An 8,404-nucleotide genomic window follows, 5' to 3' on the forward strand; every position below is an offset into this window, starting at 1 on the left:
CTTCAGACCATTTGCTTGGAAAGTTGTTTTCCAGCCTTTCACTCTGAGGTAGTGTCTGTCTTTGTCCCTGAGGTGTGTTTCCTGTAGGCAGCAGACTGCGGGGTCCTCCTTGCATATCCAATTTGTTAATCTATGTCTTTTTATTGGGGAGTTGAGACCACTGATATTGAGAGATATTAAGGAATGGTGATTATTGCTTCCTGTTATATTCATATTTGGATGTGAGGCTGTTTGTGTGCTTTTCTTCTCTTTGTTTTGTTGCCAAGACTATTAGTTTCTTGCTTTTTCTAGGGTGTAGCTTGCCTCCTTATGTTGAGCTTTACCATTTATTATCCTTTGTGAGGCTGGATTTGTAGAAAGATATTGTGTAAATTTCATTTTGTCATGGAATATCTTGGTTTCTCCATCTATGTAAATTCAGAGTTTTGCTGGATACAGTAACCTGGGCTGGCATTTTTGTTCTCTTAGCGTCTGTATGACATCTGTCCAGGATCTTCTGGCTTTCATAGTCTCTGGTGAGAAGTCTGGTGTGATTCTAATAGGTTTGCCTTTTCATGTTGCTTGACCTTTTTCCCTTACTGCTTTTAATATTCTTTCTTTATTTTGTGCATTTGGTGTTTTGATATTATGTGACGGGAGGAGTTTCTTTTCTGGTCCAATCTATTTGGAGTTCTCTAGGCTTCTTGTATATTTACGGGCATGTCTTTCCTTAGGTTAGGGAAGTTTTCTTCTATGATTTTGTTGAAGATATTTACTGGTCCTTTGAGCTGGGAGTCTTCACTCTCTTCTATACCTATTATCCTTAGGTTTGATCTTCTCATTGAGTCCAAGATTTCCTGTATGTTTTGGACCAGTTGCTTTTTCCATTTTACATTATCTTTGACAGTTGGGTCGATGATTTCTATGGAATCTTCTGGACCTGAGGTTCTCTCTTCTATCTCTTGTATTCTGTTGGTGATGCTTGTATCTATGGCTCCTTGTCAATTCTTTTGGTTTTCTATATCCAGGGTTGTTTCCCTTTGTGTTTCTTTATTGCTTCTATTTCCATTTTTAATTCCTTCACCTGTTTGTGTTTTCCTAGAATTCTTTCAGGGATTTTTGTGATTCCTCTCTATAGGCTTCTACTTGATTATTTATATTTTCCTGCGTTTCTCTAAGGGAGTTCTTCATGTCTTTCTTGAAGTCCTCCTGCATGATAATCAAATGTGATCTTAAATCTAGATTTTGCTTTTCTGGTGTGTTTGGATATTCAGTGTTTGTTTTGGTGGGAGAATTGGGCTCCAATGATGCCATGTAATCTTGGTTTCTATTGCTTGGGTTCCTGCGCTGGTGTTACCTTGTTCTGCTATTTCTGACATTGGCTAGACCTTCTCATAGGCCTATGTGTGAGGAGTGCTGTAGACCTGTTTTCCTGTTTTCTTTCAGCCAGTTGTGGGAACAGAGTGTTCTGCTTTCGGGCGTGTAGTCTTTCCTGCCTACTGGTCTTCAGCTGTTCCTGTGGGCCTGTGTCCTGAGTCCAGCAGGCAGGTCGCTTGGAGCAGAAAAGTTGGTCTTACCTGTGGTCCTGTGGTTCAAGTTGCTCGTGGCGGGCTGCTTTTGAGCTCTCCTTGAGGGCAGCAACCAGGAGGACCTGCACCACATTTTCCCAGAGCCCCCGTGCACTGGGGTCTCAGATGGCATTAGGTGTTTTCCTCTGGAGTCAGAAATGTGGGCAGAGTGTAGTCTCTTCTAGCTTCCCAGGCGTGTCTGCCCCTCTGAAGATTTAGCTCTCCCTCCCATGGGATTTGGGTGTAGAAAACTGTTGATCGGTCCCTTCAGGTCCGGGCAGTGTCTGGACTGTGGGGGACCTGCGGCTCCAGTGCCCCTATCTTCCAGTTCACAGAGGTTGTATACAGTTTCCTCTTGGGCCAGGGATGTGGGCATGGGTGGGCAATATTGGTGGTCTCTCCTGCTCTGCAGTCTCAGGAGTGGCCACCTGTCTGGGTGATGAGCTTTCTTTCCCACTGGGTTTGGGTTCAGGGAGCTGTGGGCCGGGATCCCCGTATTTCTTCCAAGGAGTTATTCATATCTTCCTTAAAGAACTCTATTACCTACATGAAATAGCATTTTAGGTCAGCATCATGCTGTTCAGGTGTGTTAGGGTATCCAGGACATGCTGTGGTGGGAAAATATATTAGCTTCTGTTGCTTATGTTCTTGTGCTTGCCTCTTGCCATCTGGTTATCTCTGGTGTTAACTGGCCTTGGTGTCTCTCTGGATCCTACCTCCTGGGTTGCTGCAGGACTCCTGCAAGACCTGTGGCCCTGGCCACAACAAATCTTCTGGGAGGCCTTCGAACTGTGGGTTCTTCAGAGGCGTAGTAATCCTGATGGTCTGCCTTGGTAGAAGGAGCAGGCTGGAAGGGAAATGGAGTTCAGGCATAGGGGATAAGTCCAGAGTCCACTGGCCTCCTTGGAGGGGGTCCAGCGGCTGAGGTTATTTAGGAGGGTCCCTTACCTATTGCCCTGGGTGCAGCAAATCTCCTGGGAGGCCTCCAGACTATGGGGTCTTCAAAGGGTCAGACATGCTGGTAATCTGCCCCAGTAGAAAACACAGGCCAACAAAGACATGTTTTGAATATTTTTTCAAGTCTAAAAGTGTTTCAGAGTGAAATGTCTGTACTCCCATTTTAAAATTGGAGTTTTTGTCCCTTTGATATCTAGTTTCTTGAATTTTTTATATATTTGATATATTAGTCCTCTATTGAATATGTAGTTGGTAAAGATATTTTCCAATTCTGTAGGTTGGCACTTTGCATGCATGACACTGTACCATGCATAATATTTTCAGTTTCATGAGTTCCCATTGATTAATTGTTGATTTTAAAGCCAGAGTAATGGTATTCTGTTTAGAAAGTTTTTTTTCTGTGCCAATGACCTTAATTAAAGGCTATTCCCAATTGTCTATTCTATCAGATCATTATATCTGGCTTACATTCATGTCTTTGATCATATTGGAGTTAAGGTTTATGCAGGATTATAAATATGGATCTCTTTGAATTTTTCTATATCCAGACATCCAGTATGACCAGCACCATTTTTGAAGATGTTGGCTTTTTTCCAGTGCGTATTTCTAGCTTCTTGTATGGTCATGGTGTCTCTTCACAGCAATCAAACACTAACTAAGACAGAAGTTGATACCAGGCTCTGGGGGGTATTGCTGTGATAGGTCTTACCATGCTTTTCTTTGAAGGAATGTAAACTTTGAGCCTTTGGATTAGAAAAGCAATTGACCACTTTATGTGGGACTTAATGGGTGATCCTAGTAGAATTATGGAAGAGAGTAGTGCTAGACTAATTTGAACTGTTGTGAACTAGCTCAAAGTGTTTCAGAAGAGAAAAACATTCATAGGACATAAAAACTATTCTTGTGGTACTTTAGCTAAAAATGTGGCTGCTTTTTGCCCTTATCCAAAAAAGTCTACCTGAATAGACTTTAAACTGAAGAGTGTTTGTTTGTTTATTAAGAGAACTGACAGAAGAAATTTCAATTTACACTATTGTGTAGTTTTTAGTGGTCACACTTATAAGATCTATAATAAAAAGGAGAAAGCTGAGCAAAGAAAAATACAAATGTAGAGTTCAAGGGAAAAAAGTAGAAGTCAGAAAGTAAAGTAGAGCCGAATCCCGTGTTCAGAGAGATAAGCGGATTAAAGAAAAGCCTGATGTTGGAAGGTATAAAGAGTGTGGTGAACTCAGAGAAAGACCTCTCTCAGCTAAGCTTCCAACATGTGAAAAGAAAATTTTACAGCCAAGTATAGTGGTGTACACCTTAATCGCAGTGCTGTGAAAGCAGAGGCAGACAGATCTCTGAGTTCAAGGCAAGCCTGGTTTCAGAGTGAGTTTCATAACAGCCAATCTTAGGCAGTGGAGGAAACTGTGAAAAACAGAAAACTAGAATGTATCTAAACAAGGTGTCCATGTTCCAGCCTCAGCAAGGAGCAGAACTTGGCATCTTCACACACATGGTTCTTGCTTTAGAGTCAAAAGTACAAGAAAGGTGTTACAAAATTTCATCTGAGACTAAGGAAAGCTATTGAGACCAGGTATGTGGCAGGGATGTCTCTGCATGGAGGCCTAGAGAGTCCATCATGTGAACCTATGAAAGTGAAGCTTGGATTTCCTTGGAGACCCCAAGATTTTGAAGATGGAGGATCCATTGGATACCTGCTGAGGATAGTTGATTAATGGAGTAGAACTAACCCAAGACAGGGAAGTGTGTTGCAATCAAAAAAGTTGAAAGGTTGGAAATCTGAAAAACATTTTGACATCAACATGAAGATGGACTTTGCCCAAATGGTTCTCACTACTCTCTCATTCCTCTATTTTGGAGTCGAAATGTATATCATATGCCATTGTATGTTAGAAGTATGTGGTCTGCTTTTTCATTTTGATTTCACAGTGGTTTATAATTAAGTGATTGACATAAATATCAGATTTTGAACTATGGACTTTGAAAGACTGTTGAGATTCTGAGTGACAATGGGGACTCTTGAAGTTGGACTAAATGCATTTTGCACTATGATATGTCCACAAGCCTAGGGAGACTAGGAAGTAGAGGGTGGTGGTTTGAATGAAAATGCCCCCCATAGGCTTATAGGAAATGGCATTATTGGAGGTATAGCTTTGTTGGAGTAGGTATGGCATTTCTGGAGGAAGTATGTCACTGGGCAAAAAGGCTTTGAGGTTTGAACAGCTCAAGACAGGCCTAGTGGCTCATGACTGTTTTCTGGTGCCTGCTAATCTGGATGTAGAACTCTCAGTTACCTCTCCAGCACCATGTCTCCCTGTAAGGAGCCATTCTTCCTGCCATGACAATAATGGGCTAAACCTCTGAACTGTAAGCCAGTTCTAATTAAAGGTTTTCCTTTGTAATAGTTGCTATGGTCATGGTATCTCTTCAAACTAATAAAATTCAAACTAAGGTATATAAAGATGAAGGCATTAGATCCCCTGTAGATGAAGTTACTGAGGTTTTGAACTGTCTGATGTGAGTGCTGAAAACATAATTTGTGTACTTTCCAAGAACAGCCTTTCTTTTAACCACTGAGATCTTCATACTCCCTCACTGATTGTTTCTTATTGGACTAAACATATACCTACTACATTGCATAACAGTCATATCCAAGGTTTATGTGTAAGAAAAACAAAAATGAAAATAACTTCACATAAAAAATTTGGGAATATTACTCACAATAACTAGGAGGTGTCAGAAAGCCAAGTGACTGTAGACAGATAGATTAATAAAATGTGGTATATCCACATATTGAAGTGTTATTTAGCCATAAATAGAAGTAAATTCTTTTTTATATATAAAAATGGTGTGGCACTTTATTTTTAAAATCAGAAAAATAAGTCCCAAATTTCTCATTTCAGAGGCTGTAGTTGAACAACAGAATGGGGCCTTCTCAGGTAAACAGGTACCAGGTTAAGACTGGGAGCCCTGGCCCACTCAGCCCAAAGAACCCCAGGTAGGCAGTGCAGAAGGTCCAAATCTAGTAGTATGTCCTCTGTTCTGGTCACTTCCCCTTCAGGGGCTCAGTTTAGCCACTTGGACTCCAGTGTGGGGCTGCCCTGAGATGGGACTGGGGAGAGGTTAACCACCTCGATCACAGATAGAGTGGGCTGTGGGACAGGTGCAGGCCCAAGGATGTCTCTGTAGTAACAGGTGTCAAAACTCAGGGCTGAACACTGTTATAACAGGAATAGAGTTCAGACAGGGGCTTCCAGTTGCCCTACAGTTGCCTCTGGGGTAAAGGAAGAGCCCTGAAAGGTGGGGAAGCAGCCACTGAGTCACCACCCTTCACATTTCTCATGTAGCTGGAGGATCTTCAAGTAGACATTAGCATCATCCCACAGGCAAGAAAACGGTGGCCTGAAACGCGGCCGACCAAATCCACAGTGTGGTCCTGAGTCACGTAAGCCATTGTGCTCAGGGCAGGGAATACATTGGTGAGAAGAGGGAGTGAGGGGGAAACAGAAGAGTGAAGCCTAGGCTGGCACTTCATCACACATGTCCACCACATACAGGCATACATAAGCATACCACTCACACCTGCACACATGCACGGGAGACTGAGAGATGCAAAAACAGTGTTGGCAATTAGAGGCACCGAAAGATGCTGAGGGATCCCAACAGCTCCAAGTCCTTAGTGTGACTGTGTAACCTTGCCCAGGAGTTGTCCATCACAAAGCAGCACATGTGAGGAGCATAGTAACACCAAGAAGCCTGACAACCGTGGAGGGGACAGTGGGATGACATGGAGTTCATCTCTCCTTCTGATGCGATGGGCCCAATCAGGCAAAGTAGTCTGGAAACAGCCTTGGGGCAGTCTGGGAAAACATCTTAGGCTTAAAGAGAGCCGGCTCTCATTAGTGCAGTCCAATTGTAGCGTTAACAAATTCACCCAGGAAGTCATCTACAAGCCTCAGGCTCCAGGACTCACAGATGGGACTTGGCGGGCCACCCCTGGGGCAGAGTGTCGAGTCCACTGTGACCTCAGGGGCCTGAAAGGATGGCCCAATATGGAAGGCCGGGGACGGCGAGCTGGCACCAGTCCCAGTAGGGACTGCCGTCTCAGCTGACAAAGAGGCCTCAGCAGAGGCTGGGGGGCCAGGCCTGGCTGCCCCAGAAGGGAAGAACGATCAGGAAGAGGAAGTAATGGTTGGGGTTTTCGAGGCTGGTCTGGGCCTAGAAGTGACCGCAGGGGCTTCTTCGGGCCCATGAGGGGCTGCTTGAGTATATGGGATTGCTCAAGAGTGCCCGCTGGCGGCAGCAGCACTGGCCTGAAAGGCAGCTGTTGGGACGACGGCGTGGGCGTGGTTGCAAGGTGAGAGTCCGAGGGGCAGGCACTGCTGGCATTGGACTAGCAGAGACTGTAGGGGTGGGCAGTGCTGTCCTGTGGCAGCCCTACAGGGCTGGTCACAGGGACACAGTGTGGTCCATGACCTCAAAGGCTGGCAACGGTGCCATACGGTCAGTAGAGACCGGCAGAGATGACACGAGGTCAACAGGGACCGAAGTGGGTGGTAAGGATGCCGTGGAGTCTGGATGGACCGCAGGCGCTGCCTGGAGCCTGGAAGTGCCAAGAGTGGCATGCGGGGCTGAGCCAGGCGTGAGCGCTGGGTCTGGCTGAGCTGATCTGGGGCCCGAAGCAGAAGCTGGGGACGATGGTGCTGACCAGGGCCCAGAAGTGGGCGCCGGGGCTGGCAGGGCTGTCTCAAGCCTAGAAGTGATCGATGGGGCCAAGCACGCTGACCCAGGGGCGGCCGCTGGGGCTGGCAGTGCTGCCCCAGGGCTGGGAGGGGCCCCTGGGGCTGGCTGGACTGGCTGGGCTGTTGCTGCTGCTGTTGCTGGGTCGGGCGGTTCTGGTGCCAGGTGCTGGCTGGGAGCGGCCCCCCTTCTGGGGAGCACACCTGTTTTGAGGGCTGCAATGGGACTTTCCTAGTCCTTTCATCGCAAGTGGGCTCTGCATCACAAGTGGGACTGCCCACCTCCAGGGGCTGCCTGTTCTCACTCAGCTGCGCAGATGGGCAGTTTTTTGACTCTCGGGGCTTCTTCACGAGGCGTTGATCCCATTTCTCCTTCCGCTCATGTGGCTTGAGAGCCATGTCCTTCTCCAGGGCCTCCAGGGTGCTGAAGCTGGCTATAGCGAAGCCGTCAATAACCTCCTCCTCCTCCTGCGAGCTGGACTTGCGGCGACAGCGCCGCGGGGGACGTGTAGCGCGCAGAGACGTAGGGCGCTGAGGCGTCGCGCCGTGGAGTCCCTTGTTCTCCTTGCCAGGACTGGGCTCTGGCTCCTCACCCGACGACGGGCTCTACGCGCCGGCGTCCCGGGCAGCTTCCCGACGCCGGCCGCGGTCTCGCTGCGCGCGCGAACGCCGGCTCGACCGGACCTTGGCCTCCATGGCGGCGCGGCGGCGGTGACTTTGGCGCCCCGCGCCGCCTGCTATGCCGTGCCGCCCGGCTGCGAGGGCGCCGTGCGGGCTCGGGGCCGGGGCGGGCTCGGGGCCGGGGCGGGCATGCCCGGCGCGGGCTCTCAGCACTGGACGACGCGCGGGCTAGGACCCCGGGTCCGGCCCGGCGCACCGGAGTGCGGCAGGCTCTCAGCCGCCCTAGACCAGGCCCCCAGGGACACAGCCCATGGCGACCGGCGGGCAGCAGCAGTGGGCGGCCGAGGACGGCGGGTGGCGGAGCTTCTGAGCGCTGGGTCGGTGAGGCAGACCTAGAAGTAAATTCTTATACACACAAGGTGTGAATGAACCTTGAAAATCTTATATTAGTGGTTTCTGCTTGTGCAAAGAACTGAACTGAACTGGTTCCACAGATCTCTGTACCCAAACCCTGTGGGGGAGAGAGCTGGACTC

At 47.8% G+C, this 8,404-nt stretch overlaps 1 pseudogene; it reads right to left on the minus strand.

The window, feature by feature from the left end:
* Positions 1–6,465: 6,465 nt before the first annotated feature.
* Positions 6,466–7,945, minus strand: LOC108351838 (RNA polymerase II degradation factor 1-like; annotated as a pseudogene).
* Between the last annotated feature and the right edge of the window lie 459 nt (positions 7,946–8,404).

This window comes from Rattus norvegicus, chromosome 8 (genome assembly GCF_021556685.1).
Source record: "Rattus norvegicus strain SHRSP/BbbUtx chromosome 8, alternate assembly SHRSP_T2T, whole genome shotgun sequence".
Classification (NCBI taxonomy): Eukaryota; Metazoa; Chordata; class Mammalia; order Rodentia; family Muridae; genus Rattus; species Rattus norvegicus.